Below are 8,497 nucleotides of genomic sequence, written 5' to 3' on the forward strand. Positions count from 1 at the left end.
CATAGCGGCGCCCCTCTTTTTACACTTTTAAAAATAACTTCATAGCGGCGCCCCTCTTTTTACACTTTTAAAAATAACTTCATGGGGCGCCTGGGTGGCTCAGTCGGTTAAGCGTCTGCCTTCGGCTCAGGTCATGATCCCAGGGTCCTGGGATCGAGTCCCACATCGGGCTCCCTGCTCGGTGGGAAGCCTGCTTCTCCCTCTCCCTCTCCCACTCCCCCTGCTTGTGTTCCCTCTCTCGCTGTGTCTCTCTCTGTCAAATAAATAAATAAAATCTTTAAAAATAAAAAAATAACTTCATAACCTGATTCAGCATTTAGTATTAAGCTATTAAAGTATACTGAAATGATAATAGAAAAGACAAGCTCTAAAATGGATTTCTTATATTTTCTTTAGAGTTTGATACCATGGTGTTTATCTTTGTGTGCAGGAGGCAGATGCTGAGCCCTTTCTGTGACACACTCAGAAGTAATCCATTGCAGTTAACTTGCAGACAGGACCAGAGAGCAGTTGCAGTGTGTAATTTGCAGAAGTTTTCAAAACCTTTACCTCAAGAGTACCAGGTAACACTTGTTTTGGGCAATTTTAGAAATCAACTCAAAAAAAAAAAAAAAAAAAGAAATCAACTCAACTTTTTAAAGAGAAGTCTCCATTTTTAATTAGAAGAGTGAATTCTCTTAAGTTTTTCAACTTATGAAACCTATGTTTTCTATAAGTTAGAAAAAAATGAAGAATTCTTACAATTCTTTAAAGCCAGTGTGCTAATCAACAACAATTAATATCTAGCAATGCCTTGTAGTAATGGTAAAAAGCATTTAGAATATTTATTGGATCTATTTTTAAGTGGTCTATATTTTTTTCTAATTGTTTCCAAAGTCTTCGTGTTTAATTTCCTCTAATTTACACAGAAGAACAAGGTTCTTTAAAGGAAATAACTGAGCTACTCTAATCCAATTCATTAAATCCAATTATATTAATTATAAAGTAGAACTTGAAAGTTCTACTTTATAAAGGTTTGACACATGGGATCTAAAAGGTGAAGGAGGGGCGCCTGTGTGGCTCAGTCAATTAAGCATCAGACTCTTGATTTCAGCTCAGGTCATGATCTCAGAGTCCTGAGATCCAGCCCAGCATTGCGCTCCACACTGGGCATGGAGCCTGCTTAAGAGTCTCTCTCTCCCTCTCTATCTGCCCCTCTTCTCTCTATCTGAAAAAAAAAAAAGGTGAAGGAAATGGTCCCACACATTCAGTCTGAGTCTCTGATTGGACCTTTAAGTTTGTTGTTGCAGTAACCATCTCTGAAACGCCTCACTTCTGCCTGCCATTTACAAAGGATTCTGTAGTCAGAAGTGTTATCTCAGAAGATAATTTAAAATGATTGTTGCTGGGGCGCCTGGGTGGCTCCATTGTTAAGCGTCTGCCTTCGGCTCAGGTCATGATCCCAGGGTCCTGGGATCGAGCCCCACATCGGGCTCCCTGCTCAGAGGGAAGCCTGCTTCTCCCTCTCCCACTACCCCTGCTTGTGTTCCCTCTCTCGCTATATCTCTGTCAAACAAATAAATAAAATCTTTAAATAAATAAATAAAAATAAAATGATTGCTGCTGAATTTTGAGCTTCCTGCATATGTTTATGATCCCACTGAATGCTTCAGATACCATAAGATGGCAACTATATTTCTAGGCATAGTAATATAATTCAAGGAGTTGGTATAAATGTGAAATCTTTAAAATTTATCTGGTGCCTTATTCCTTTGGTGTTCAAAGTATTTTTTTTTAAAGATTTTATTTATTTATTTGAGAGAGAGAGTGTACATGAGCGGGGGCAGGGGGGGAGGCAGAGAGAGTGGGGGTGGGGGGAGACAAAGAGGGGGAAGAGAGAGGGAGAAGCAGATCCCTCCTGTGCAGAACCCCAAAATCATGACCCGAGCCAAAGGTAGACACTTACCGACTGACCCACCCAGGTGCCCCTCAAAGTATTTTATATATATGATCTCATTCATATTATCACAGTTTTATTTTTTCAAGTTTGTCAAAACAACACGTAAATTAAGTCTTCTAAAAACACTTGAAGTACATTATATTTAAAATATCTTAATTCTCTGGATTAGTTTTCTGTTTTGTCAACTCTTAAAACTCTTCCTATTCATCTTTTTAAAACACTAGTCAAATTTGTCATCTAGTAAAAAACTTGAATATACTTATCTTGCTTGTTTCTAAAACTACAAACACCTTGAAATAGCCCTCAGGTAGTATATTACTGTCTTTATATTCTATTATATATGAAGAAAAGTACACTGATATCTTCTTTATATTATGCAGCATTAGAGGGTTGCTATAAATTGCTTGTGGACTTTGTTTTTATTATACAGAATGTTTTCTTACTTTCCTGTCTTCCTAATAATTTTTTTTTTTTTGTAGTACTTCGATGAACTAAGTGGAATACCTACAGAAGATTTGCCTTATTATGGTGGTTCAGTAGAAATCGCTGACTACTGCCCTTTCAGTCAGGAATTCAGTTGGCATTTAAGTGGTGAATATCAGCGCAGCTCAGATTGTAGAATATTGGAAAATCAACCAGGTTAGTAGTCTAGTGAAATGAAATGTTGTGTGTATATTAAAATTATATATCAGCAATATAAAATAGGGATTAAGGGCACAGACCCAGGATGCAGACTGTCTGAATTTGTATTATGGTTCCACTGGTATCCATTTTTTAGAAGTAACTTAACTTCTCTGTGCCTCAATTTACTCCTCTGTGCCAAGGGGATGATAATACCTATCTTATAGAGTACTTGTGAGAACTAAATGAATTCACATAGTAAATGCTTAGAACTAGGACACATAACAAGGATTGTTAGTTGTTTAGATACATTTGCACATGTATGCACCCTACTTTTTTGTAGTACCTTACATCTGCATGACAGTTTCATTTGCATTTCATTTTTATCATTTCATTTTATTCTTTGAAAAACCTGAGGAGAGACGCAGAGAACATATTATTGAATTTCACAAGTGAACGAAGAGACACTTAGTAATACAATTAATTGGTGCCAGTGTAAGATCCTCCAGTGCAGAGCTCTTTTTATTAAATCATATTAGGTATCCAATTTTTTTTGTCTTCTGAGGAGTGTGCATTTTATGTAGTTTAGAAGTAACATGTCATTCTCCAGATATCAGAATAATACTATTGTCCCATGGCTAGTAAGATATAGTGCCATATTATTTATTCCCTTTTAATACATATAAAGAGTATGATAATGGGTATTCACCTTTGTAAACAAACTTATCACATCTGATATGTTAATAAAGAGCAATAGGTAGTTTTTCACTCTGTGGTCATAAAAATTTCTAACCTGGTCCTTTTTTTAAAATTTAAATTCAGTTAATTAACATATAATGTATTATTTGTTTCATGGGTACAGGTCTGTGATTTGTCAGCCTTATATAATACCCAGTGCTCATTACAACATATACCCTGCCCAATGTCCATCACCCAGTTACCCCAAAACCTGATCCTTTTTATTCCCAATTCCGTACTTTATTACAGACTCTGTTATTTACATTTTAAATTTCCATAATGGTTTTTCCTTTTGTTTTTAAACCTGGTAGATTTAACTGGATTTGTACAGTCATTTTTTTCATCACTCACCTATTTAATGTCTAAAAACTTATAACTATTCAGCAGTTCTATGTTAAAGCCGAGAAATGCAGGGATCTATCAATTATGGGTTTGCCAACGATATAGTATCACACTTTATTGTTTTAGAGCTGGAGTTGACAAACGTTTATTGTAAAGAGAATGTAATTTTTTTTTGAGAAAAATAGTAAATATTTTATTTTTTTATTTTTTAAGATTTTATCTATTTATTTGACAGAGATAGACACAGTGAGAGAGGGAACACAAGCAAGGGGAGTGGGAGAGGGAGAAGCAGGCTTCCCGCCGAGCAGGGAGCCCGATGCGGGGCTCGATCCCAGGACCCTGGGATCATGGCCTGAGCTGAAGGCAGACACTTAACGACTGAGCCACTCAGGCGCCCAGTAGTAAATATTTTAAACTTGGTGGGTCATGTGGTCTCTGTTGCAATTACTGAACTCTGCGTTACAGTGTGGAAGCAGTTATAGACAATGTGTAAATTAATGGCAATGTTCCAATAAAACTTTGTTTGTAAAAACCTTCAGGTAGCCTTCAGGATTTGGCCTGAGGGCTGTAGTTTGCTGACCACCCCCTTTTCTTTTTTTGACACTGATCACTTGGTTTTTCAAGGACTTTGAAATATTCATAAATATAAAAAAAGTTCTCCTTTATTCTGTTTTACATTTTCTTTCTTAGCTTATATAATTAAGGTTTTCCAAAACTGACATAAAATACCTATCTTTAAGAACTCTGCTTTCAAAAAAGATGAAACTTACTTGTATTAAGTGTGAAGAGAACAAATTATTGCTAGGGCTTAAGTGCCTCATTCCTTTGTCCATTAGCTATTTAGAGGTCATTTAATTCACCTTATAACTCTGCATGCTTGCGCTCAGTCTGAGACTAGATCAGCATGTTATGTATGGACCTCCAGGAGATAGCATACGATGAAAGTACAAGAAAACTTTGCAAAAACTTTTTGCAGCACCCCAAAAAAGCCTTCATTAGATAAATCACTTAGCTTCATCTGGGAGGTGACTCCTGTTTAGACTACCAGTAAAGATGATTCTTCGTGCCATTTCCTCTATATATCTAATTTAGATACTTTAGGCCCAGTTTTTTGTTTTTTTTTTAAGATTTTATTTATTTATTTGACAGAGAGAGAGATAGGGAGATTAGCAGGGGGAGTGGGAGAGGGAGAAGCAGGTTTCCCACCAAGCAGGAAGCCCGATGCGGGCTCGATCTCAGGACCCCGGGATCATGACCTGAGCCGAAGGCAGACGCTTAACGACTGAGCCACCCAGGCACCCCTAGGCCCGGTTTTATCTCCTGTTTTTGATACAATAATTTCCTCCCACTGAGTCCTTTATTGAGAACCCAGTTTGATTTTGGAGCCCGTTTCTCTTGATTTTTTTTAATGGAAAATTTCCATTAAACATTTCTTTCTTTAAAGCAATTTTTAACCATAAGAATGGAATGCTTCAGCTTCTTGTTCTATGAGCCAAAAGTCAATTTTTAAGAGAAATTCTCTGGTTTGCTTCAGATCGTTTTAAAAACTATGGTGCTGAAAAGTATGGACCTCATTCAGTTTGTCTAATTCAGAAATCAGCATTTGTCATGGAAAAGTGTGAGAGGAAGCTGAGTTACCCAGACTGGGGGAGTGGATGTTATCAGGTAAACAAAAGATTGTTAATAATTATTATCAAATATTATATAATTTTATCTTGTTACCAGTGGTTTTTATATTTTAAAATATATTTTATATTTTTATATAATGTACTGATTAATACTTTTAACTTATTTATTTATGTAAATATTAGTTTGGATGCTTATGTTTTGTGAAAATATTGTCATTTCTTTGAGAGAAATTACCTTTTTCCATTTGTTTAAAAAAACATATAATTGTTATGTATCAGCAAGTTTTATAGTAATTTTACTCTGGGCATATATCCCAAGGAAATAATGGAATATATGTAATTTTGTTTTTGAACAAATATTACTTTGTAATGGAAAAAAATTGCAATTTTATTTCATAAGATCTGAGGAAAGCATGGATTTAAGAATTAATCAACTACAGATTAATAATAGGTTTTCTCCTTTATAATTAGAAATCCAAAGGTAGCAAACTACTTTTTTCTTAATTGTCTCATTTGCACATCTGATTTTAAATGACTGCATCACCTTATTAAAAACTAATTAAGAGGGGCACCTGGGTGACTCAGTTGGTTAAGCGTCTGCCTTCAGCTCGGGTCATGATCAAGCACCTGCATCGGGCTCCCTGCTCAGCAGAGAGCCTGCTTCTCCCTCTGTCTGCTGCTCTGCCTGCTGTGTTCCCACTCTGTCACACTCTCTTTCCCCGTCAAATAAATAAATAAATAATATCTTAAAAAAAAAAAAAAACTTAAGATAGAGGCATTCTGTAACTTAGGAGCATCCAACTTAAAGAGTATTACGTACTCTACTAATGGATATCAGGGAGGAAATTGTGATCCTGAGAATTGAAAAATAAGAATTCTTTGTACCATTTCAGCTGCAAGGTCTAAATGGACTTCTGTAGCTGGGAATTTAATTATTACTTTTAAAGTTACTTATAAAATTAACTTTTTTTGGTAACAGCTTTATTGAGATATAATTCACATATTATCCAATTCAATTATCTTTGAAATTTTACAAAAGACAATTCAAAATAAATACTTTGCAGCTATAATCTGACAGCTATAATCCAGCAACCAATTTCTGATAAATTTCATTGCAGATTTATGTATTTATTAAATTCATAGTTTTGACCTGGTTGTAATCATAATATAAAATTTTGTTTTACTGCCTTCACTTAGTGTGGAGCAAAACACCTTTTCCAAGTTTTTCCAATAATAAAAATTATTCTTTTGTTTTTTAAGTAAACTCTATCCACAATGTGAGGCTTGAACTCACAACCCTGAAATCAGGAGTTGCATGCTCTACTGACTGAGCCAGCCAGCTGCCCCAATAATTACTATTCTTTATGGCCATAAGCCATTACATCTTTTTAAAGTATCATAATTAAGGAAGTCATTTCCTGTTACATATTGCTTTAATTTTCACTTTTCATGATAAGAATATGCTTTCATAAGCACATTTATGTAAGATGTAAAATGTAAATGTGTAAAAAGCACATTTACATAAGCACATTTACAAAAAAAATATTTTTTGAAATAAATTCCCTTAAGTGAAAATGTTAAAGGGGATAAAGCTAGAATAGTGGCAACTATAATACAAAGATGACCTCTTCAGGCTATTTTATTTTATTGTATTTTTTATTTATTAAGTAAGCTCTACACCCAGTGTGGGGCTTGAACTCATGATCTCTAGATCAAGAGTCGCATGCTCTACTGATTGAGCCAGTCAGGCATCCCATCTTCAGGCTATTTTAAAAGTCTATCAACATCACAGCACCACAAAGGGATTAATGCAGTTTTGCAATGCCATCTACAAAGATTGAATAAATGTACTTGTCTTCCCTGTACTTAAGAGTTGTCAGTTAATTTTGTTAATTTAATACTAACCACCATTTATGTGGGAAAATGTATATAATCTCCAAACACTTAACAGGGATTAGCTGTTTTGTTTTTTGTTGTTTGTTTTATTTATTTTGACAGAAAAGCTGCAAGAATGGTACAAAATTTTTTTTAGTCATTTAAGTGCAAATTGCTGACATGCTTCACCCTCTTCCCCAAGTACTGTGTTTATTATACTCAAGGACATCCCCCTACCTATATTAACTTAATGTTAGCCAGTTTAGTCAACTACCTTTACTAGATTTGGTTCTGGGCAACTTTTAGTTATTTCTAAAAATTATATTAACTTGCTAAGTAAAAATTTGCCACCATCAGACATATTCAGAACCATGTACTTGGTTTGAAGTTAGGCCCAGGAGAGAAGTTCCAGAAATATATAAAGTGAAGTAGCATAATTGAAATTAATGTGAAGTCTTTTTAGAAAACAACATTGAGGGATGCCTGCGTGGCTCAGTCGCTTAAGCGTCAGCCCACCCCAAATAAAATCTTTTTTTAAAAAGTTAGCTTTAATGTGTTTGCTTTTTAAAATTGACTTGATTAGGGGCACCTGGGTGGCTCAGTTGGTTAAGCGACTGCCTTCGGCTCAGGTCATGATCCTGGAGTCCTGGGATCGAGTCCCGCATCGGGCTCCCTGCTCAGCAGGGAGTCTGCTTCTCCCTCTGACCCTCACCCCTCTCATGCTCTCTCTCTCATTCTCTCTCTCAAATAAATAAATAAAATCTTTAAAAAAAAAAAATTGACTTGATTAGCTACCCCTTGCAGTTAAGATGTGAGTCCTACCTTTAAAGATGTTACCAGTCCATGTAAAATCACTAGGACCTTTTTTATACCTGAGCAGAGGATCTGTGATAGTGAAAAAGAATTAAAAACTTTTACTGTGGGGGCACCTGGGTGGCTCAGTCGTTAAGTGTCTGCCTTTGGCTTGGGTCATGATCCCGGGGTCCTGGGATCGAGCCCCGCATCGGGCTCCCTGCTCAGCAGGGAGTTTGCTTCTCCCTCTCCCACCCCCCCCCGCTTGTGTCCCCTCTCTCGCTGTGTCTCTCTGTCAAATAAATAAATAAAATCTTTAAAAATAAAAAATAAAATAAAATAAAATTTTTCACTATGTACATTTCTGTGCTGTAATACTTTTTTTAACAATGAACATATAGTGGGGCGCCTGGGTGGCTCAGTAGGTTAAGCGTCTGCCTTGGGCTCAGGTCATGGTCCCGGGGTCCTGGGATCGAGCCCCGCATCAGGCTCCCTGCTCCACGGGAAGCCTGCTTCTCCCTCTCCCACTCCCCCTACTTGTGTTCCCTCTCTCGCTGTGTCT

At 36.3% G+C, this 8,497-nt stretch overlaps 1 long non-coding RNA gene across 1 annotated transcript; it reads left to right on the plus strand.

Annotated features, from left to right (window-relative positions):
• The first annotated feature begins 282 nt into the window (after window positions 1-282).
• LOC145719965 (uncharacterized) lies at window positions 283-5,591 on the plus strand. The gene is made up of 3 exons (XR_014142710.1): window positions 283-563; window positions 2,419-2,578; window positions 5,175-5,591. It is a non-coding gene; the product is annotated as an uncharacterized LOC145719965 (long non-coding RNA).
• Window positions 5,592-8,497: the final 2,906 nt, after the last annotated feature.

This window comes from Leptonychotes weddellii, unplaced genomic scaffold (assembly GCF_054177405.1).
Source record: "Leptonychotes weddellii isolate Sample4059 unplaced genomic scaffold, ASM5417740v2 HiC_scaffold_8793, whole genome shotgun sequence".
NCBI classification, from domain to species: domain Eukaryota; kingdom Metazoa; phylum Chordata; class Mammalia; order Carnivora; family Phocidae; genus Leptonychotes; species Leptonychotes weddellii.